This window comes from Homarus americanus, unplaced genomic scaffold (assembly GCF_018991925.1).
Source record: "Homarus americanus isolate GMGI-L3 unplaced genomic scaffold, GMGI_Hamer_2.0 scaffold24694, whole genome shotgun sequence".
In the NCBI taxonomy this organism is placed as follows: Eukaryota; Metazoa; Arthropoda; class Malacostraca; order Decapoda; family Nephropidae; genus Homarus; species Homarus americanus.
In genome coordinates this window covers 466953-490893 of record NW_024732780.1, presented here as the reverse complement: position 1 = coordinate 490893, position 23941 = coordinate 466953, and the positions used below count along the sequence as shown (strand labels likewise).

Below are 23941 nucleotides of genomic sequence, written 5' to 3'. Positions count from 1 at the left end.
TTTAGAATTAAACTGTTATTATTTTATTGTCTAATCATCACTACATATAACACCACCCATCATCACTACATATAACATCATCCGTCATCATTACATATAACATCATCCATCATCACTACATATAACATCATCCATATCACCACAAATAAGATCATCCATCATCACTGTAATGCTACCAATCTCACAAGAAGATCATTAATATATAAGTATAAAGAGAGGAAGACTTTGGTAGCGTGGCCGTGATAGTTATTTACTCTTATCGTACACTGGTCGTGTCTTACACGTCAACACACATCTATTACGTTCTTAAAGGCGACTTCTCAAACACTGCTTCGTTACAACTCTTTATTAATCACGAACATGACATGGACACATTAATAACACCTTCTATTGAAGTTACTAGGACATTATATATACGTTACTAGGACATCATATTACGTTACTAGACACTCTGATTCTCGGACACGAACATGAAATGAATACACTTCCCACGTAGGTAACTCATCCCATGGAAAGCTCTGACAAACACTCACGTGACCTAGGGGAGGCCTAGCAGGTAGTCCTGGGTTGTCTCTATGGGAGACTGCTTAGCTGGGCGCCGGAGGGAAGTCTCGGTCCTGACCGGAGGCGACTTGCCTCCGGCCCTTGACTTCTCTCGAGCAGGCCTGGTGGTGTAGTAGCTGGCCACCTTGTTACAAGACAACTCCCTCTCTGCGAATCCCTCGAGGGAGGACCAGGACGTCCTATATATTGGGATGCGAGCCGTCAGGTTCAGCTGGCCGGGGGGGGGGCGGCGAAGGGTCTCCTTACATTTGACCTCGCAAATGTGAGGTCATGTCTGGACTTTTCAGAACTATCTGGGAAAGTCATCAGGTGGGGCCGTGTGTATATTGGGAGAGCAACCGTGAGAGTTCCCCTACACTTGACCTCTCAAACGTCGGGTCAGACTGGAGTTTCTGAGATGTAAGGAGAAGTCATCAGGTGGGGCCGTATGACACGAGAGACCCTGGTTGATTTGTGGCCCCTTGAGTTGGGCTCCACGGGTTACATTTGACCTGGCTAATTGTGAGGTCAGGTCCGGCCTTTGTTCAGAGAGTAGGTTATTGTATATTGGAAGAGGGTCGGCTGGTGCCTTCTTACATGTTTTGTTGGGGCCACATGTCACATGGGAGGGGAGCTAGGCTGATTTACAATCCCGGTCAACCGCAGAGTTACCCTATACTTTCGACCTCGGCTAATGTCGGGTCAAGTCTGGCTTTCCTCGCGATGTAAGCTGTGGTCTGACAACCCCTCACTACACCTCCCGCCAAGACCAAAGCTTACATGCTCAGAGAACTGATGACACATTTAAAGTAGACAGTAACATCATGTGCAGTATCTAATATAGTCCCTGAGGCGATAATGCATCCTTACATTTATAAATTATAACATTAGAGATGTATGTTTTTCTACTGGCATAGTTTGATCTGACAAAGCTTACTATATCACTACATATAACACCATCCATCATCACTACATATAACACCATCCATCATCACTACAGATCGGTAAAGTAGGTTCCGAGATTCAAGTGGGGACAAACAAATACACATACTTCTTTGGTTTCTATATATATAGATTTATTTCACACTTCAGATTATCCCTGACGTAGATTGCTACTCCGCCTCCTTTCCTAATCTGCCTATCGGTATGGAATAATTTGTAAACTGCAATTTGGTATTCGTCAGGTAACTCAAGTGAATTATTTAAGTATCATCATAGGGTCAGTTATTTAAGGACAGTATCGTCATGGGGTCATTTTTTTACGTATCATCATAGGGTCATTTATTAAAACATCATAGGGTCAGTTATTTAGGTATCATCAAAGAGTCAGTTATTGAAGTAACATAATGGGGTCAGTAATGTAAGTAACATCATAGGGACAGTTATTTAAGGATCATACTAGGGTCAGTTCATTACGTTATATAAGATCACCCATTTGAACAGTGTAAGAGAGTTATTATGTGTTGGGTGTAAGAGAGTTATACTGTAAGACTGTGTTATGTGTAAGTGAGTTATACTGTAAGACTGTGTTGGGTGTGCGAGAGTTATACTGTGTTGGGTGGAAAAGAGCTATACTGTGTTGGATGTACGAGAGTTATACTGTGTTGGGAGTAAAAGAGTTATACTGTGTTTGATGTAAGAGAGTTATACTGTGTTGGGTGTTAAAGAGTTATACTGTGTTGGGTGTAAAGACTTATTCTGTGTTAAGTATAAAAGAGTTATTCTGTGCTGAAAGTAAAAGAGTTATTCTTTGTTTGGTGTAAGAGAGTTATACTGGGCTGGGTGCAAGAGAGTTATACTGTGTTGGGTGTAAAAGAGTTATACTGTGCTGGGTGTAAGAGAGTTATTCTTTGTTTGGTGTAAGAGAGTTATACTGTGTTAGGTATATAAGAGTTATACTGTACTGAGTGTAAGAGAGTTATTCTTTGTTTGGTGTAAGAGAGTTATATTGTATTGGGTGTAAAAGAGTTATTCTGTGTTAGGTATAAGAGAGTTATACTGTGTTGGGTGTAAAAGAGTTATACTGTGTGGGGTGTAAGAGAGTTATACTGTGTTGGGTGTAAGAGAGTTATACTGTGTTGGGTGTAAGAGAGTTATACTGTGTTGGGTGTAAGAGAGTTATACTGTGTTGGGTGTAAGAGAGCTATACTGTGTTGGGTGTAAGAGAGTTATATTGTGTTGGGTGTAAGAGAGTTATACTGTGTTGGGTGTAAGAGAGCTATACTATGTTGGGTGTAAGAGAGTTATACTGTGTTGGGTGTAAGAGAGCTATACTGTGTTGTGTGAAAGAGGTATACTGTGTTGGGTGTAAGAGAGTTATACTGTGTTGGGTGTAAGAGAGTTATACTGTGTTGGGTGTGTTGGTGTGTAAGAGAGCTATACTGTAAGACTGTGTTGGGTGTAAAAAAGAGTTATACTGTGTTGGGTGTAAAGAGTTATACTGTGTTGGGCGTAAGAGAGTTATACTGTGTTGGGTGTAAGAGAGCTATACTGTGTTGGGTGAAAGAGAGTTATACTGTGTTGGGTGTAAGAGAGTTATACTGTGTTGGGTGTAAAAGAGTTATACTGTGTTGGGTGTAAGAGAGTTATACTGTGTTGGGTGTAAGAGTGCTATACTGTAGGATTGTGTTGGGTGTACGAAAGTTATACTGTGTTGGGTGTAAAAGAGTTATACTGTGTTTGGTGTAAGAGAGTTTATACTGTGTTGGGTGTAAAAGAGTTATACTGTGTTGAGTGTAAGAGAGTTATACTGTGTTGGGTGTAAGATAGTTAAACTTAGTTGGGTGTAAGAGAGCTATACTGTAAGACTGTTTTGGGTGTACGAAAGTTATACTGTGTTGGGTGTAAGAGAGCTATACTGTAAGACTGTGTTGGGTGTACGAAAGTTATACTGTGTTGGGTGTAAGATAGTTATACTAAAAGAGTGTGTTAGGTGTAAGAGAGTTATACTTTGTTGAGTGTAAGAGAGATATCCTCTATTGGGTGAAAGAGAGTTATACTATGTTGGGTGTAAGAGAGCTATACTGTAAGACTGTGTTGGGTGTACGAAAGTTATACTGTGTTGGGTGTAAGATAGTTATACTAAAAGAGTGTGTTAGGTGTAAGAGAGTTATACTTTGTTGAGTGTAAGAGAGATATCCTCTATTGGGTGAAAGAGAGCTATACTGTGTTGGGTGTAAAAGAGTTATGCTGTGTTGGTTGTATGAGAGTTATACTGTATTACTGTTATAGGGTGTAAGAGTGTTATACTGCGTTGGGTATAAAAGTGTTAGACTGTAAGACTGTGTTGGGTGTAAGAGAGCTATACTGTGTTGGGTGTAAAAGAGCTATACTGTGTTGGGTATAAAAGAGTTATTCCTTGTTTGGTGTACAAGAGTTAAACTGTATTTGGTGTAAAAGAGTTATTCTGTGTTAGTTGTATGAGAGTTGTACAGTGTTAGGTGTAAGGGAGTTATACTGTATTGGGTGTAAGACTGTAAGAGAGTTGTACTGTGTTGGTTGTATAAGAGCTATACTGTATTACTGTTATTGGGTGTAAGAGTGTTATACTGCGTTGGGTATAAGAGTGTAATACTGTAAGACTGTGTTGGGTGTAAAAGAGCTATACTGTGTTGGGTGTAAAAGATTTATACTGTGTTGTGTGTAAAAGAGTTTTACTGTGTTGGGTGTAAAAGAGTTATTCCTTGTTTGGTGTAAGAGAGCTATACTCTATTGGGTGTAAAAGAGTTATTCTGTGTTAGGTGTAAGAGGGATATACTGTGTTGGGTGTAAAAGAGCTATACTGTGTTGGGTGAAAAAGATTTATACTGTGTTGTGTTTAAAAGAGTTATACTGTATTGGGTGGAAAAGAGTTATTCAGTGTTAGGTGTATGAGAGTTATACTGCGATGTGTGTATGAGACTTGTACTGTGTTGGGTGAAAAGAGTTATTCTGTTTTAAGTATAAAAGAGTTATTCTGTGCTGGGAGTAAAAGAGTTACTCTTTGTTTGGTGTAAGAGAGTTATACTGTGTTGGGTGCAAGAGAGTTATACTGTGTTGGGTGTAAAAGAGTTATACTGTGCTGGGTGTAAGAGAGTTATTCTTTGTTTGGTTTAAGAGAGTTATACTGTGTTAGGTATATAAGAGTTATACTGTGCTGAGTGTAAGAGAGTTATTCCTTGGTTTGTGTAAGAGAGTTATACTGTGTTGGGTGTAAGAGAGTTATGTTTTGCTGGTTGTAAGAGAGTTATTCTTTTTTGGTGTAAGAGAGTTATACTGTGTTGGGTGTAAAAGAGTTATACTGTGCTGGGTGTAAGAGAGTTATTCTTTGATTGGTGTAAGAGAGTTATACTGTGCTGGGTGTAAGAGATTTATACTGTGTTTGGTGAATGAGCGTTATACTGTGTTGGGTGTAAAAGAGTTATTCTTTGTTAGGTATAAGAGAGTTATTCTATGTTGGGTGTAAGAGAGTTATAATGTGTTGGGTGTAAGAGATTTATGCTGAGTTGGGTGTAAAAGAGTTATACTGTGCTGGGTGTAAAATAGTTATTCTGTGTTAGGTATAAAAGAGTTATACTATGTTGGGTGTAAGAGAGTTATACTGTGTTGGGTGTAAGAGGGTTATACTGTTTAGGGTGTAAGAGAGGTATACTGTGTTGGGTGTAAGAGATTTATACTGTGTTGGGTGTAAAAGAGTTATTCTGTGTTAGGTATAAGAGAGTTATACTGTGTTCGGTGTAAGAGAGTTATACTGTACTGTGTAAGCTGCAAGATAGTTATACTATGTTGGGTGTAAAAGAGTTATACTGTGCTGGGTGTAAGAGAGTTATTCTTTGTTTGGTGTAAGAGAGATATAATGTGTTGGGTGTAAAAGAGTTATACTGTGCTATGTGTAAGAGAGTTATTCTTTGTTTGGTGTAAGAGAGTTATAATGTGTTGGGTGTAAGAGATTTATTCTGTGTTTGGTGAATGAGAGTTATACTGTGTAGGGTCTAAAAGAGTTAATCTGTGTTGAGTGTAAGAGAATTATACTCTGTTAGGTATAAGAAAGTTAAACTGTGTTGGGTTTAAGAGAGGTATACTGTGTTGGGTGTAAGAGAGTTATACTGTTTTGGGTGTAAGAGAGTTATACTGTGTTAGGAATAAAAAAGTTATTCTATGTTGGGTGTAAGAGAATTATAATGTGTTGGGTATAAGAGAGTTATACTGTGTTGGGTGTAAGAGATTTATACTGTGGTGGGTGTAGAAGAGTTATTCTGTGTTAGGTATACAAGAGATATACTATGTCGGGTGTAAGAGAATTATACTATGTTGGGTGTAAGAGAGTTATACTGTGATGGGTGTAAGAGAGTTATACTGTGTTGGGTGTAAGAGAGTTATACTGTATTGGGTGTAAGAGAGTTATAATGTGTTGGGTGTAAGATAGTTAAACTTAGTTGGATGTAAGAAATCTATACTGTAAGACTGTGTTGGGTGTACGAAAGATAAACTGTGTTGGGTGTAAGAGAGCTATACTGTAAGACTGTGTTGGGTGTACGAAAGTTATACTGTGTTGGGTGTAAGAGAGTTATACTGTTGGGTGTAATATAGTTAAACAGAGTTGGGTGTAAGAGAGCTATACTGTAAGACTGTGTTGGGTGTAAGAGAGTTATACTATGTTGTTTGTACGAGAGCTATACTGTGTTGGGTGTAAGAGAGTTATACTATGTTGTGTGTAAGAGAGTTATACTGTGTTGGGTGTAAGAGAGCTATACTGTAAGACTGTGTTGGGTGTACGAAAGTTATACTGTGTTGGGTGTAAGATAGCTATACTGTGTTGGGTGTAAAAGAGTTATACTGTGTTGGGTGTAAGAGAGTTATACTGTGTTGGGTGTAATATAGTTAAACTTAGTAGGGTTTAAGTGAGCTATACTGTAAGACTGTGTTGGGTGTACGAAAGTTATTCTGTGTTGGGTGTAAGAGAGCTATACTGTAAGAATGTGTTGGGTGTACGAAAGGTATACTGTGTTGGGTGTAAGTTAGTTATACTGTAAGAGTGTGTTAGTTGTAAAAGAGTTATACTTTGTTGAGTGTAAGAGAGATATACTCTATTGGGTGTAAGAGAGCTATACTGTCTTGGGTGTAAAAGAGTTATACTGTGTTGTGTGTAAAAGAGTTATACTGTGTTGGGTGTAAGAGAGTTATACTGTGTTGGGTGTAAGAGAGCTATACTGTAAGACTGTGTTGTGTGTACGAAAGTTATACTGTGCTGGGTGTAAGAGAGCTATACTGCAAGACTGTGTTGGGTGTACGAAAGTTATACTGTGTTGGGTGTAAGATAGTTATATTGTGTTGGGTGTAAGAGAGTTATACTGTGTTGTTTGTAAGAGAGCTATACTGTGCTGGGAGTAAAAGAGTTATTCTTTGTTTGGTGTAAGAGAGTTATACTGTGTTGGGTGTAAGAGAGTTATATTGTATTGGGTGTAAGAGAGTTATACTGTGTTGGGTGTAAGAGAGTTATACTGTGTTGGGTGTAAGAGAGTTTTACTGTGTTGGGTGTAAGAGAGTTATATTGTATTGGGTGTAAGAAAGCTATACTGTAAGACTGTGTTGGGTGTAAAAGAGTTATACTGTGTTGGGTGTAAGAGAGTTATACTGTGTTGGATGTAAGAGAGTTATACTGTGTTGGGTGTAAGAGAGTTATACTGTGTTGTTTGTAAGAGAGCTATACTGTGTTGTAAAAGAGTTGGGTGTAAGAGAGTTATACTGTGTTGGGTGTAAGAGAGTTATACTGTGTTGGGTGTAAGAGAGTATATACTGTGTTGGGTGTAAGAGAGTTATACTGTGTTGGGTGTAAGAGAGTTATACTGTGTTGGGTGTAAGAGAGTTATACTGTGTTGGGTGTAAGAGTGCTATACTGTAGGATTGTGTTGGGTGTACGAAAGTTATACTGTGTTGGGTGTAAAAGAGTTATACTGTGTTTGGTGTAAGAGAGTTTATACTGTGTTGGGTGTAAAAGAGTTATACTGTGTTGAGTGTAAGAGAGTTATACTGTGTTGGGTGTAAGATAGTTAAACTTAGTTGGGTGTAAGAGAGCTATACTGTAAGACTGTTTTGGGTGTACGAAAGTTATACTGTGTTGGGTGTAAGAGAGCTATACTGTAAGACTGTGTTGGGTGTACGAAAGTTATACTGTGTTGGGTGTAAGATATTTATACTAAAAGAGTGTGTTAGGTGTAAGAGAGTTATACTTTGTTGAGTGTAAGAGAGATATCCTCTATTGGGTGAAAGAGAGCTATACTGTGTTGGGTGTAAAAGAGTTATGCTGTGTTGGTTGTATGAGAGTTATACTGTATTACTGTTATAGGGTGTAAGAGTGTTATACTGCGTTGGGTATAAAAGTGTTAGACTGTAAGACTGTGTTGGGTGTAAGAGAGCTATACTGTGTTGGGTGTAAAAGAGTTATACTGTGTTGGGTATAAAAGAGTTATTCCTTGTTTGGTGTACAAGAGTTAAACTGTATTTGGTGTAAAAGAGTTATTCTGTGTTAGTTGTATGAGAGTTGTACAGTGTTAGGTGTAAGGGAGTTATACTGTATTGGGTGTAAGACTGTAAGAGAGTTGTACTGTGTTGGTTGTATAAGAGCTATACTGTATTACTGTTATTGGGTGTAAGAGTGTTATACTGCGTTGGGTATAAGAGTGTAATACTGTAAGACTGTGTTGGGTGTAAAAGAGCTATACTGTGTTGGGTGTAAAAGATTTATACTGTGTTGTGTGTAAAAGAGTTTTACTGTGTTGGGTGTAAAAGAGATATTCCTTGTTTGGTGTAAGAGAGCTATACTCTATTGGGTGTAAAAGAGTTATTCTGTGTTAGGAGTAAGAGGGATATACTGTGTTGGGTGTAAAAGAACTATACTGTGTTGGGTGAAAAAGATTTATACTGTGTTGTGTTTAAAAGAGTTATACTGTATTGGGTGGAAAAGAGTTATTCAGTGTTAGGTGTATGAGAGTTATACTGCGATGTGTGTATGAGACTTGTACTGTGTTGGGTGTAAAGAGTTATTCTGTTTTAAGTATAAAAGAGTTATTCTGTGCTGGGAGTAAAAGAGTTACTCTTTGTTTGGTGTAAGAGAGTTATACTGTGCTGGGTGCAAGAGAGTTATACTGTGTTGGGTGTAAAAGAGTTATACTGTGCTGGGTGTAAGAGAGTTATTCTTTGTTTGGTTTAAGAGAGTTATACTGTGTTAGGTATATAAGAGTTATACTGTGCTGAGTGTAAGAGAGTTATTCCTTGGTTGGTGTAAGAGAGTTATACTGTGTTGGGTGTAAGAGAGTTATGTTTTGCTGGTTGTAAGAGAGTTATTCTTTTTTGGTGTAAGAGAGTTATACTGTGTTGGGTGTAAAAGAGTTATACTGTGCTGGGTGTAAGAGAGTTATTCTTTGATTGGTGTAAGAGAGTTATACTGTGCTGGGTGTAAGAGATTTATACTGTGTTTGGTGAATGAGCGTTATACTGTGTTGGGTGTAAAAGAGTTATTCTTTGTTAGGTATAAGAGAGTTATTCTATGTTGGGTGTAAGAGAGTTATAATGTGTTGGGTGTAAGAGAGTTATGCTGAGTTGGGTGTAAAAGAGTTATACTGTGCTGGGTGTAAAATAGTTATTCTGTGTTAGGTATAAAAGAGTTATACTATGTTGGGTGTAAGAGAGTTATACTGTGTTGGGTGTAAGAGGGTTATACTGTTTTGGGTGTAAGAGAGGTATACTGTGTTGGGTGTAAGAGATTTATACTGTGTTGGGTGTAAAAGAGTTATTCTGTGTTAGGTATAAGAGAGTTATACTGTGTTCGGTGTAAGAGAGTTATACTGTACTGTGTAAGCTGCAAGATAGTTATACTATGTTGGGTGTAAAAGAGTTATACTGTGCTGGGTGTAAGAGAGTTATTCTTTGTTTGGTGTAAGAGAGATATAATGTGTTGGGTGTAAAAGAGTTATACTGTGCTGTGTGTAAGAGAGTTATTCTTTGTTTGGTGTAAGAGAGTTATAATGTGTTGGGTGTAAGAGATTTATTCTGTGTTTGGTGAATGAGAGTTATACTGTGTAGGGTCTAAAAGAGTTAATCTGTGTTGAGTGTAAGAGAATTATACTCTGTTAGGTATAAGAAAGTTAAACTGTGTTGGGTTTAAGAGAGATATACGGTGTTGGGTGTAAGAGAGTTATACTGTTTTGGGTGTAAGAGAGTTATACTGTGTTAGGAATAAAAAAGTTATTCTATGTTGGGTGTAAGAGAATTATAATATGTTGGGTGTAAGAGACTTATAATGTGTTGGGTGTAAGAGAGTTATACTGTGTTGGGTGTAAGAGATTTATACTGCGTTGGGTGTAAGAGAGTTATACTGTGGTGGGTGTAGAAGAGTTATTCTGTGTTAGGTATAAAAGAGATATACTATGTCGGGTGTAAGAGAATTATACTATGTTGGGTGTAAGAGAGTTATACTGTGATGGTTGTAAGAGAGTTATACTGTGTTGGGTGTAAGAGAGTTATACTGTATTGGGTGTAAGAGAGTTATAATGTGTTGGGTGTAAGATAGTTAAACTTAGTTGGGTGTAAGAAATCTATACTGTAAGACTGTGTTGGGTGTACGAAAGTTATACTGTGTTGGGTGTAAGAGAGCTATACTGTAAGACTGTGTTGGGTGTACGAAAGTTATACTGTGTTGGGTGTAAGAGAGTTATACTGTTGGGTGTAATATAGTTAAACAGAGTTGGGTGTAAGAGAGCTATACTGTAAGACTGTGTTGGGTGTAAGTTAGTTATACTGTAAGAGTGTGTTAGTTGTAAAAGAGTTATACTTTGTTGAGTGTAAGAGAGATATACTCTATTGGGTGTAAGAGAGCTATACTGTCTTGGGTGTAAAAGAGTTATACTGTGTTGTGTGTAAAAGAGTTATACTGTGTTGGGTGTAAGAGAGTTATACTGTGTTGGGTGTAAGAGAGCTATACTGTAAGACTGTGTTGTGTGTACGAAAGTTATACTGTGCTGGGTGTAAGAGAGCTATACTGTAAGACTGTGTTGGGTGTACGAAAGTTATACTGTGTTGGGTGTAAGATAGTTATACTATGTTGGCTGTAAGAGAGTTATACTGTGTTGTGTGTAAGAGAGCTATACTGTGCTGGGAGTAAAAGAGTTATTCTTTGTTTGGTGTAAGAGAGTTATACTGTGTTGGGTGTAAGAGAGTTATACTGTGTTGTGTGTAAGAGAGCTATACTGTGCTGGGAGTAAAAGAGTTATTCTTTGTTTGGTGTAAGAGAGTTATACTGTGTTGGGTGTAAGAGAGTTATATTGTATTGGGTGTAAGAGAGTTATACTGTGTTGGGTGTAAGAGAGTTATACTGTGTTGGGTGTAAAAGAGTTATACTGTGTTATTTGTAAGAGAGCTATACTGTGCTGGGAATAAAAGAGTTATTCTTTGTTTGGTGTAAGAGAGTTATACTGTGTTGGGTGTAAGAGAGTTATATTGTATTGGGTGTAAGAAAGCTATACTGTAAGACTGTGTTGGGTGTAAAAGAGTAATACTGTGTTGGGTGTAAGAGAGTTATACTGTGTTGGGTGTAAGAGAGTTATACTGTGTTGTTTGTAAGAGAGCTATACTGTGCTGGGAGTAAAAGAGTTATTCTTTGTTTGGTGTAAGAGAGTTATACTGTGTTGGGTGTAAGAGAGTTATATTGTATTGGGTGTAAGAGAGTTATACTGTGTTGGGTGTAAGAGAGTTATACTGTGTTGGGTGTAAAAGAGTTATACTGTGTTATTTGTAAGAGAGCTATACTGTGCTGGGAATAAAAGAGTTATTCTTTGTTTGGTGTAAGAGAGTTATACTGCGCTGGGAGTAAAAGAGTTATTCTTTTGTTTGTAAGAGAGTTATAATTGTGTTGCGTAAGAGAGTTATATTGTATTGCGTAAGAAAGCCATACTGTAAGACTGTGTTGCGTAAAAGAGCAATACTGTGTTGGGTGTAAGAGAGCTTATACCGTAAGGGGTGTAAGAGAGTTTATACTGTGTTGTTTTTGTAAGAGAGCCATACCGTGCTGGGGAGTAAAAAGAGTTATTCTTGTTGAGCGTGTAAGAGAGAGTTATACTGTGTTGGTGTAAAAGACACTGTGTTGGGTGTAAGAGAGTTATAATTGTGTTGGGTGTAAAAAGAGTTATACTGTTTTTAAGGTGTAAGAGAGTTATACTGTATTAGAACAAAAAGTTATTCTATGTTGGGTGTAAGAGAATTATAATGTGTTGGGTATAAGAGAGTTATACTGTGTTGGGTGTAAGAGATTTATACTGTGGTGGGTGTAGAAGAGTTATTCTGTGTTAGGTATACAAGAGATATACTATGTCGGGTGTAAGAGAATTATACTATGTTGGGTGTAAGAGAGTTATACTGTGATGGGTGTAAGAGAGTTATACTGTGTTGGGTGTAAGAGAGTTATACTGTATTGGGTGTAAGAGAGTTATAATGTGTTGGGTGTAAGATAGTTAAACTTAGTTGGATGTAAGAAATCTATACTGTAAGACTGTGTTGGGTGTACGAAAGATAAACTGTGTTGGGTGTAAGAGAGCTATACTGTAAGACTGTGTTGGGTGTACGAAAGTTATACTGTGTTGGGTGTAAGAGAGTTATACTGTTGGGTGTAATATAGTTAAACAGAGTTGGGTGTAAGAGAGCTATACTGTAAGACTGTGTTGGGTGTAAGAGAGTTATACTATGTTGTTTGTACGAGAGCTATACTGTGTTGGGTGTAAGAGAGTTATACTATGTTGTGTGTAAGAGAGTTATACTGTGTTGGGTGTAAGAGAGCTATACTGTAAGACTGTGTTGGGTGTACGAAAGTTATACTGTGTTGGGTGTAAGATAGCTATACTGTGTTGGGTGTAAAAGAGTTATACTGTGTTGGGTGTAAGAGAGTTATACTGTGTTGGGTGTAATATAGTTAAACTTAGTAGGGTTTAAGTGAGCTATACTGTAAGACTGTGTTGGGTGTACGAAAGTTATTCTGTGTTGGGTGTAAGAGAGCTATACTGTAAGAATGTGTTGGGTGTACGAAAGGTATACTGTGTTGGGTGTAAGTTAGTTATACTGTAAGAGTGTGTTAGTTGTAAAAGAGTTATACTTTGTTGAGTGTAAGAGAGATATACTCTATTGGGTGTAAGAGAGCTATACTGTCTTGGGTGTAAAAGAGTTATACTGTGTTGTGTGTAAAAGAGTTATACTGTGTTGGGTGTAAGAGAGTTATACTGTGTTGGGTGTAAGAGAGCTATACTGTAAGACTGTGTTGTGTGTACGAAAGTTATACTGTGCTGGGTGTAAGAGAGCTATACTGCAAGACTGTGTTGGGTGTACGAAAGTTATACTGTGTTGGGTGTAAGATAGTTATATTGTGTTGGGTGTAAGAGAGTTATACTGTGTTGTTTGTAAGAGAGCTATACTGTGCTGGGAGTAAAAGAGTTATTCTTTGTTTGGTGTAAGAGAGTTATACTGTGTTGGGTGTAAGAGAGTTATATTGTATTGGGTGTAAGAGAGTTATACTCTGTTGGGTGTAAGAGAGTTATACTGTGTTGGGTGTAAGAGAGCTATACTGTAAGACTGTGTTGGGTGTAAGAATAGTTATACTGTGTTAGGTGTAAGAGAGTTATACTGTTTTGGGTGTAAGAGAGTTATACTGTGTTGGGTGTAAGAGAGCTATACTGTGTTGGGTGTAAGAGAGCTATACTGTAAGACTGTGTTGGGTGTAAAAGAGTTATACTGTGTTGGGTGTAAGAGAGTTATAGTGTATTGGGTGAAAGAGAGTTATACTGTGTTAGGTGTAAAAGAGTTATAATGTGGTGGATGTAAAAGAGTTATTCTGTGTTAGGTATAAAGGAGTTATACTGCGTTGGGTGTAAAAGAGTTATACTGTGTTGGGTGTAAGAGAGTTATACTGTGTTGGGTGTAAGAGAGTTATTCTGTGTTGGGTGTAAGAGAACTATACTGTTAGACTGTGTTGGGTGTACGAAAGTTATACTGTGTTGGGTGTAAGAGAGGTATACTGTAAGACCGTGTTGGGTGTACGAAAGTTATACTGTGTTGGGTGTAAGATAGTTATACTGTAAGAGTGTGTTAGGTGTAAGAGAGTTATACTTTGTTTCGTGTAAGAGAGTTTATACCGTGTTGGGTGTAAAAGAGTTATACTGTGTTGGGTGTAATAGAGTTATACTGTGTTGGGTGTAATATAGTTAAACTTAGTTGGGTGTAAGAGAGCTATACTGTAAGACTGTGTTGGTGTACGCAAGTTATACTGTGTTGGGTGTAAGATAGTTATACTGTAAGAGTGTGTTAGGTGTAAGAGAGTTATACTTTGTTGAGTGTAAGAGAGATATACTCTATTGGGTGTAAGAGAGTTATACTATGTTGGGTGTAAGAGAGTTATACTGTAAGACTGTTTTTGGTGTAAGAGAGCTATACTGTGTTGGGTGTAAATGAGTTATTCCTTGTTTGGTGTAAGAGAGTTATATTGTATTGGGTGTAAAAGAGTTATTCTGTGTTAGTTGTATAAGATTTATAATGGGAGGCAATGTGGTGATGCAAAAGAGTTATTCCGTGCTAGGCAAAGGAGTTGGTGTAAAAGAGTTATACTGTGTTGGGTGTAAGAGAGTTATACTGTGTTGGGTGTAAGAGAGTTATTCTGTGTTGGGTGTAAGAGAACTATACTGTTAGACTGTGTTGGGTGTACGAAAGTTATACTGTGTTGGGTGTAAGAGAGGTATACTGTAAGACGGTGTTGGGTGTACGAAAGTTATACTGTGTTGGGTGTAAGATAGTTATACTGTAAGAGTGTGTTAGGTGTAAGAGAGTTATACTTTGTTTCGTGTAAGAGAGTTTATACCGTGTTGGGTGTAAAAGAGTTATACTGTGTTGGGTGTAATAGAGTTATACTGTGTTGGGTGTAATATAGTTAAACTTAGTTGGGTGTAAGAGAGCTATACTGTAAGACTGTGTTGGTGTACGCAAGTTATACTGTGTTGGGTGTAAGATAGTTATACTGTAAGAGTGTGTTAGGTGTAAGAGAGTTATACTTTGTTGAGTGTAAGAGAGATATACTCTATTGGGTGTAAGAGAGTTATACTATGTTGGGTGTAAGAGAGTTATACTGTAAGACTGTTTTTGGTGTAAGAGAGCTATACTGTGTTGGGTGTAAATGAGTTATTCCTTGTTTGGTGTAAGAGAGTTATATTGTATTGGGTGTAAAAGAGTTATTCTGTGTTAGTTGTATAAGATTTATACTGTGTTAGGTGTAAGGGAGTTATACTGTGTTAGGTGTAAGGGAGTTATACTGTGTTGGGTGTAAGAGAGTTATACTGTGTTGGTTGTATGAGAATTATACTGTATACCTGTTATTGGGTGTATGAGTGTTATACTGCGTTTGGTATAAGAGTGTTATACTGTATGACTGTGTTGGGTGTAATAGAGTTATACTGTGTTGGGTGTAATATAGTTAAACTTAGTAGGGTGTAAGAGAGTTATACTGTAAGAATGTGTTGGGTGTACGAAAGGTATACTGTGTTGGGTGTAAGTTAGTTATACTGTAAGAGTGTGTCAGTTGTAAGAGAGTTATACTTTGTTGAGTGTAAGAGAGATATACTCTATTGGGTGTAAGAGAGCTATACTGTCTTGGGTTATACTGTGTGGTGTGTAAAAGAGTTATACTGTGTTGAGTGTAAAAGAGTTATTCCTTGTTTGGTGTAAGAGAGTTATACTGTATTGGGTGTAAAAGAGTTATTCTGTGTTCGGTGTATGAGAGTTATACTGTGCTAGGTGTAAGAGAGTTATACTGTGTTGGGTGTAAAGAGTTATTCTGTGTTATGTATAAAAGAGTTATACTGTGCTGGGAGTAAAAGAGTTATTCTTTGTTTGGTGTAAGAGAGTTACACTGTGTTGGGTGTAAGAGAGTTATATTGCATTGGGTGTAAGAGAATTATATTGTGTTGTGTGTAAGAGAGTTATACTGTGTTGGGTGTAAGAGAGCAATACTGTAAGACTGTGTTGGGTGTAAAAGAGTTATACTGTGTTGGGTGTAAGAGAGTTATACTGTGTTGGGTGTAAGAGAGCTATACTGTAAGACTGTGTTGGGTGTAAGAGAGCTATATTGTAAGACCTTGCCAGTGTAAAGACATTACTGAAGTTGCAGGCGAGAAATATACTGTAAGTTGGGTGGGTGAGAATTATACTGTGTTGGGTGTAGGAGAGCTATACTGTAAGACTGTGTTGGGTGTAAAAGAGTTATACTGTGTTGGGTGTAAGAGAGTTATACTGTGTTGGGTGTAAGAGAGTTATACTGTGTTGGGTGTAAAAGAGTTGTACTGTGTTGGGTGTAAGAGAGTTATTCTGTGTTGGGTGTAAGAGAGCTATACTGTTAGACTGTGTTGGGTGTACGGAAGTTATACAGTGTTGGGTGTAAAAGAGTTATACTGTGTTGGGTGTAAGAGAGTTATACTGTGTTGGGTGTAATATAGTTAAACTTAGTTGGGTGTAAGAGAGCTATACTGTAAGACTGTGTTGGGTGTACGAAAGTTATACTGTGTTGGGTGTAACGTAGCTATACTGTAAGAGTGTGTTAGGTGTAAGAGAGTTTTTCTTTGTTGAGTATAAGAGAGATATACTCTATTGGGTGTAAGAGAGCTATACTGTGTTGGGTGTAGAAGAGTTATACTGTGTTGTGTGTAAAAGAGTTATACTGTGTAGTGTAAAAGAGTTATTCCTTGTTTGGTGTGAGAGAGTTATACTGTATTGGGTGTAAAAGAGTTATTCTGTGTTACTTGTATAAGAGTTATACTGTGTTAGGTGTAAGGGAGTTATTCTGTGTTGGGTGTATGAGATTTAGGGATACTGTGTTGGTTGTATGAGAGTTATACTGTAATACTGTTATTGAGTGTAAGAGTGTTATACTGCGTTGGGTATAAGAGTGTTATACTGTAAGACTGTGTTGTGTGTAAAAGAGTTATACTGTGTTGGGTGTAAAAGAGTTATTCCTTATTTGGTGTGAGAGAGTTATACTGTATTGGGTGTAAAAGAGTTATTCTGTGTTAGGTGTGCGAGAGTTATACTGTGTTTGGTGTAAGGGAGTTATGCTGTGTTGGGTGTAAAAGAGTTATTCTGTGTTTGGTGTATGAGATTTATACTGTGCTAAGTGTAACAGAGTTATTCTGTGTTGGGTGTAAAGAGTTATTCTGTGTTAAGTATAAAAGAGTTATACTGTTCTGGGAGTAAAAGAGTTATTCTTTGTTTGGTTTAAGAGAGTTATACTGTGTTGGGTGAAAGAGAGTTATACTGTTTTGGGAGTAAGAGAGTTATAATGTGTTGGGTGTAAGAGAGTTATACTGTGTTGGGTGTAAGAGAGCTATACTGTAAGACTGTGTTGGGTGTAAAAGAGTTATACTGTGTTGGGTGTAAGAGAGTTATACTGTGTTGGGTGTAAGAGAGTTATACTGTGTTGGGAGTAAGAGAGCTATACTGTAAGACTGTGTTGGGTGTACGAAAGTTATACTGTGTTGTGTGTAAACGAGTTATACTGTGTTTGGTGTAAGAGAGTTTATACTGTGTTGGGTGTAAAAGAGTTATACTGTGTTGGGTGTAAGAGAGTTATACTGTGTTGGGTGTAATATAGTTAAACTTAGTTGGGTGTAAGAGAGCTATACTGTAAGACTGTGTTGGGTGTACGAAAGTTATATTGTGTTGGGTGTAAGAGAGCAATACTGTAAGACTGTGTTGGGTGTAAAAGAGTTATTCTGTGTTAGGTGTGCGAGAGTTATACTGTGTTTGGTGTAAGGGAGTTATGCTGTGTTGGGTGTAAAAGAGTTATTCTGTGTTTGGTGTATGAGAGTTATACTGTGCTAAGTGTAACAGAGTTATTCTGTGTTGGGTGTAAAGAGTTATACTGTGTTGTGTGTAAAAGAGTTATACTGTGTTGGGTGTAAAAGAGTTATTCCTTATTTGGTGTGAGAGAGTTATACTGTTCTGCGAGTAAAAGAGTTATTCTTTGTTTGGTGTAAGAGAGTTATACTGTGTTGGGTGTAAGAGAGTTATAGTGTGTTGGGTGTAAGAGAGCTATACTGTAAGACTGTGTTGGGTGCAAAAGAGTTATACTGTGTTGGGTGTAAGCGAGTTATACTGTGTTGAGTTTAAGATAACTATACTATGTTGGTAGGAAGAAAGTTATACTGTGTTTGGTGTAAGAAAGTAATATTGTAAGTCTGTGTTGGGTGTAAGAGAGTTATACTGTAAGACTGTGTTGGGTGCAAGAGTGGTATACTGTGTTGGGTGTAAGAGCGTTATTCTGCGTTGGGTGTAAGAAAGTTATAGTGTGTTGGGTGTAAGAAAGTTATATTGTAAGAATGTGTTGGTTATAAGAGCGTTATTCTGTGTTGGGTGTAAGAAAGTTACACTGTAAGACTGTGTTGGGTGTAAGAGAGTTATACTGTGTTGGGTGCAAGAGAGTTATACTGTTTTGGGAGTACGAGAGTTATAATGTGTTGGGTGTAAGAGAGTTATACTGTGTTGGGTGTAAGAGAGCTATACTGTAAGACTGTGTTGGGTGTAAAAGAGTTATACTGTGTTGGGTGTAAGAGAGTTATGCTGTGTTGGGTGTAAGAGAGTTATACTATGTTGTTTGTACGAGCGCTATACTGTGTTGGGTGTAAGAGAGTTATACTGTGTTGGGTGTAAGAGAGTTATACTGTGTTGGGTGTAAAAAGTTATACTGTGTTTGGTGTAAGAGAGTTTATACTGTGTTGGGTGTAAAAGAGTTATACTGTGTTGGGTGTAAGAGAGCTATACTGTGTTGGGTTTAAGAGAGTTATTCTGTGTTGGGTGTAAGAGAACTATACTGTTAGACTGTGTTGGGTGTACGAAAGTTATACTGTGTTGGGTGTAAGAGAGCTATACTGCAAGACTGTGTTGGGTGTACGAAAGTTATACTTTGTTGGGTGTAAGATAGTTATGCTGTAAGAGTGTGTTAGGTGTAAGAGAGTTATACTTTATTTGGTGTAAGAGAGTTTATACCGTGTTGGGTGTAAAAGAGTTATACTGTGTTGGGTGTAATAGAGTTATACTGTGTTGGGTGTAATATAGTTAAACTTAGTTGGGTGTAAGAGAGCTATACTGTATTACTGTGTTGGGTGTACGAAAGTTATACTGTGTTGGGTGTAAGAGAGCTATACTGTCAGACTGTGTTGGGTGTACGAAAGTTATACTGTGTTGGGTGTAAGATAGTTATACTGTAAGAGTGTGTTAGGTGTAAGAGAGTTATACTTTTTTGAGTGTAAGAGAGTTATACTGTAAGACTGTGTTTGGTGTAAGAGAGTTATTCCTTGTTTGGTGTAAGAGAGATATACTGTATTGGGTGTAAAAGAGTTATACTGTGTTAGGTGTAAGGGAGTTATACTGTGTTAGGTGTAAGGGAGTTATACTGTGTTGGGTGTAAGAGAGTTATACTGTGTTGGTTGTATGAGAGTTATACTGTATACCTGTTATTGGGTGTAAGAGTGTTATACTGCGTTGGGTATAAGAGTGTTATACTGTATTACTGTGTTGGTTGTAAAAGAGTTATACTGTGTTGGGTGTAAGAGAGTTATACTGTGTTGGGTGGAAGAGAGTTATACTGTGTCGGGTGTAAGAGACCTATACTGTAAGACTGTTTTGGGTGTAAAAGAGTTATACTGTGTTGGGTGTAAGAGAGTTATACTGTGTTGGGTGAAAGAGTTATACTGTGTTGTTTGTAAGAGAGCTATACTATAAGACTGTGTTGGGTGTAAAAAAGTTATACTGTGTTGGGTGTAAGAGAGTTATACTGTGTTGGCAGTAAGAGTTATACTGTGCTAGGTGTAAGAGAGCTATACTGTCAGATTGTGTTGGGTGTAAAAAAGTTAAACTGTGTTGTGTGTAAGAGAGTTATACTGTGTTGGGTGTAAGAGAGTTATATTGTAGGTGTAAGAGAGTTATACTGTGTTGGGTGTAAGAGAGTTATACTGTGTTGGGTGTAAGAGAGCTATACTGTAAGATTGGGTGTAAGAGAGTTATACTGTGTTGGGTGTAAGAGAGTTATACTGTGTTGGGTGTAAGAGAGTTATACTGTGTTGGGTGTAAGAGAGCTATACTGTAAGACTGTGTTGGGTGTAAGAGAGTTATACTGTGTTGGGTGTAAGAGAGTTATACTATGTTGGGTGTAAGAGAGTTATTCTGTGTTGGGTGTAAGAGAGCTATACTGTAAGACTGTGTTGGGTGTAAAAGAGTTATACTGTGTTGGGTGTAAGAGAGTTATACTGTGTTGGGTGTAATATAGTTAAACTTAGTTGGGTGTAGGAGAGCTATACTGTAAGACTGTGTTGGGTGTACGAAAGTTATACTGTGTTGGGTGTAAGAGAGCTATACTGTAAGACTGTGTTAGGTGTAAGAGAGTTATACTTTGTTGAGTATAAGAGAGATATACTCTATTGGGTGTAAGAGAGCTATACTGTGTTGGGTGTAAAAGAGTTATACTGTGTTGTGTGCAAAAGAGTTCTACTGTGTTGGGTGTAAAAGAGTTATTCTGTGTTAGGTGTATGAGAGTTATACTGTGTTAGGTGTAAGGGAGTTATGCTGTGTTGGGTGTAAAAGAGTTATTCTGTGTTTGGTGTATGAGAGTTATTATGTGTTAGGTGTAAGAAAGTTATACTGTGTTCGGTGTAAAGAGTTATTCTGTGTTAAGTATAAAAGAGTTATATTGTGCTGGGAGTAAAAGTGTTATTCTTTGTTTGGTGTAAGAGAGTTATACTGTGTTGGGTGTAAGAAAGTTATAATGTATTGGGTGTAAAAGAGTTATTCTGTGTTAGGTGTAAGAGAGTTAAATGTGTTGGATGTAAGAGGTGTTATACTGTACTGTGTAAGGTGCAAGAGAGTTATACTATGTTGGGTGTAAAAGAGTTATACTGTGCTGGGTGTAAGAGAGCTATACTGTGTTGGGTGTAAAAGAGTTATACTGTGTTGTGTGTAAAAGAGTTATACTGTGTTGGGTGTAAAAGAGTTATTCCTTGTTTGGTGTAAGAGAGTTATACTGTATTGGGTGTAAAAGAGGTATACTGTGTTAGGTGTAAGGGAGTTATACTGTGTTGGGTGTAAGAGAGTTATACTGTGTTGTTTGTATGAGAGTTATACTGTATTACTGTTATTGGGTGTAAGAGTGTTATACTGCGTTGGGTATAAGAGTGTTATACTGTAAGACTGTGTTGGGTGTAAGAGAGCTCTACTGTGTTGGGTGTAAAAGAGTTATACTGTGTTGTGTGTAAAAGAGTTCTACTGTGTTGGGTGTAAAAGAGTTATTCCTTGTTTGGTGTAAGAGAGTTATACTGTATTGGGTGTAAAAGAGTTATTCTGTGTTAGGTGTATGAGAGTTATACTGTGTTAGGTGTAAGGGAGTTATGCTGTGTTGGGTGTAAAAGAGTTATTCTGTGTTTGGTGTATGAGAGTTATTCTGTGTTAGGTGTAAGAGAGTTATACTGTGTTGGGTGTAAAGAGATATTCTGTGTTAAGTATAAAAGAGTTATACTGTGCTGGGAGTAAAAGAATTAATCTGTGTTAGGTAAAAGAAAGTTATACTATGTTGGGTGTAAGAGAGTTATACTGTGCTGGGTGTAAGAGAGTTATTCTTTGTTTGGTGTAAGAGAGTTATAATATGTTGGGTGTAAGAAATTTATACTGTGTTAGGTGTATGAGAGTTGTACTGTGTTAGGTGTAAGAGAGTTATACTGTGTTGGGTGTAAAAGAGTTATTCTGTGTTAGGTATAAGAGAGATAAACTGTGTTGGGTGTAAGAGAGTTATACTGTGTTAGGTGCAAGAGTGTTATACTGTAAGACTGTGTTGGGTGTAAGAGAGCTCTACTGTGTTGGGTGTAAAAGAGTTATACTGTGTTGTGTGTAAAAGAGTTCTACTGTGTTGGGTGTAAAAGAGTTATTCTGTGTTAGGTATAAGAGAATTTTACTGTGTTGGGTGTAAGAGAGTTATTCTTTGTTTGGTGTAAGAGAGTTATACTGTATTGGGTGTAAGAAAGTTATACTGTGTTGGGTGTAAGAGAGTTATACTGTATTGGGTGAAAGAGAGTTATACTGTGTTAGGTGTAAAAGAGTTATAATGTGTTGGATGTAAAAGAGTTATTCTGTGTTAGGTATAAGAGAGTTAAACTGTGTTGGGTGTAAGAGAGTTATACTGTATTGGGTGCAAGAGAGTTATACTGTGCTAGGTGTAAGAGAGTTATTCTTTTTTTGTGTAAGACAGTTATACTGTGTTGGGTGTACAAGAGTTATACTCTGCTGGGTGTAAAAGAGTTATTCTTTGTTTGGTGTAAGAGAGTTATAATATGTTGGGTGTAAGAGAGTTATACTGTGTTTGTGTAAGATTGTTATACTGTGTTGGGTGTAAGAGAGTTATACTGTATTGGGTGTAAAAGAGTTATTCTGTGTTACGTATAAGAGAGTTATACTGTGTTGGGTGTAAGAGAGTTTTTCTTTGTTTGGTGTAAGAGAGTTATACTGTGTTGGGTGTTTGAGAGTTATACTGTGTTGGGTGTAAGAGATTTATACTGTGTTGGGTGTATGAGAGTTATATTGTGTTGGGTGTAAAAGAATTAATCTGTGTTAGGTAAAAGAAAGTTATACTATGTTGGGTGTAAGAGAGTTATACTGTGCTGGGTGTAAGAGAGTTATTCTTTGTTTGATGTAAGAGAGTTATAATATGTTGGGTGTAAGAGATTTATACTGTGTTAGGTGTATGAGAGTTGTACTGTGTTAGGTGTAAGAGAGTTATACTGTGTTGGGTGTAAAAGAGTTATTCTGTGTTAGGTATAAGAGAGATATACTATGTTGTGTGTAAGAGAGTTATAATGTGTAGGGTGTAAAAGAGTTATACTGTGCTGGGTGTAAGAGAGTTATATTTTGTTTGGTGCAAGAGAGTTACAATGTGTTGGGTGTAAGAGAGTGATTCTTTGTTTGGTGTAAGAGAGTTATAATGGGTGGGTGTAAAAGAGTTATACTGTGCTGTGTGTAAGAGAGTTATTCTTTGTTTGGTGTAAGAGAGTTACAATGTGTTGGGTGTAAGAGAGTTATAATATGTTGGGTGTAAGAGAGTTATAATGTGTTGGGTGTAAGAGAAATATACTATGTTGGATATAAGAGAGTTATAATGTGTTGGGTGTAAGAGATTTATACTGTGTTGGGTGTAGAAGAGTTATTCTGTGTTAGGTGTAAAAAAGTTATACTATGTTGGGTTTAAGAGAATTATACTATGTTGGGTATAAGAGAGTTATAATGTGTTGGGTGTAAGAGAGTTATACTGTGCTGGGTGTAGAAGAGTTATTCTGTGTTAGGTATAGAAGAGTTATACTATGTTGGGTGTAAGAGAATTATATTATGTTGGGTGTAAGAGAGTTATAATGTGATGGGTGCAAGAGAGTTATACTGTGTTGGGTATAAGAGAGTTATACTCTGTTGGGTGTAAGAGAGTTATACTGTGTTTTGTGTATGAGAGTTATACTGTATTGGGTGTTAGAGAGTTATACTGTGTTGGGTGTAAGACAGTTATACTGTACTCTGTTGGGTGAATGAGAGTTATACTGTGTTGGGTTTGAGAGAGTTATGCTGTGCTGGGTGTTAAAGAGTTATACTGTGTTAGGTATAAGAGAGTTACACTGTAAGACTGTCTTGTGTGTAAGAGAGTTAATCTGTGTTGGGTGAATGAGAGTTATACTGTGTTGGGTATGAGAGAGTTATACTGTGTTGGGTATAAAAGAGTTATACTGTGTTGAGTTTAACAGAGCTATACTGTGTTGGGTGTAAGAGAGTTATACTGTGTTGTGTGTAAAAGAGCTATAATGTGTTGGGTGTAACAGTGTTATACTGTGTTAGGTGTAAGAGAGTTATACTGTGTTGGGTGTTAAAGAGTTATACTGTGTTAGGTATAAGAGAGTTATGCTGTGTCTGGTGTAAGAGAGTTATACTGTAAGACTGTCTTGTGTGTAAGAGAGTTATGCTGTGTTGGGTGTAAGAAAGTTATACTGTGTTGAGTTTAAGAGAACTATACTGTGTTGGTAGTAAGAGAGTTATACTGTGTTTGGTGTAAGAGAGTTATACTGTAAGACTGTGTTGGGTGCAAGAGTTTTATACTGTGTTGGGTGTAAGAGCGTTATTCTGCGTTGGGTGTAAGAAAGTTATACTGTGTTGGGTTTAAGAAAGTTATACTGTAAGAATGTGTTGGTTATAAGAGCGTTATTCTCTGTTGGGTGTAAGAAAGTTACACTGTACGACTGTGTTGGGTTGTAAGAGAGTTATACTGTGTTGGCTGTAAGAGAGTTATACTAAGTTGGGTGTAAGAGAGCTATACTGTAAGACT

General features: G+C 37.4%; 1 protein-coding gene across 1 annotated transcript in view; it reads left to right on the top strand.

The window, feature by feature from the left end:
- LOC121868942 (SET and MYND domain-containing protein 4-like) overlaps positions 1 to 23941 on the top strand; it is a 147517-nt gene that overhangs the window by 23562 nt on the left and 100014 nt on the right. The gene's annotated exons all lie outside the window — the stretch shown is intronic.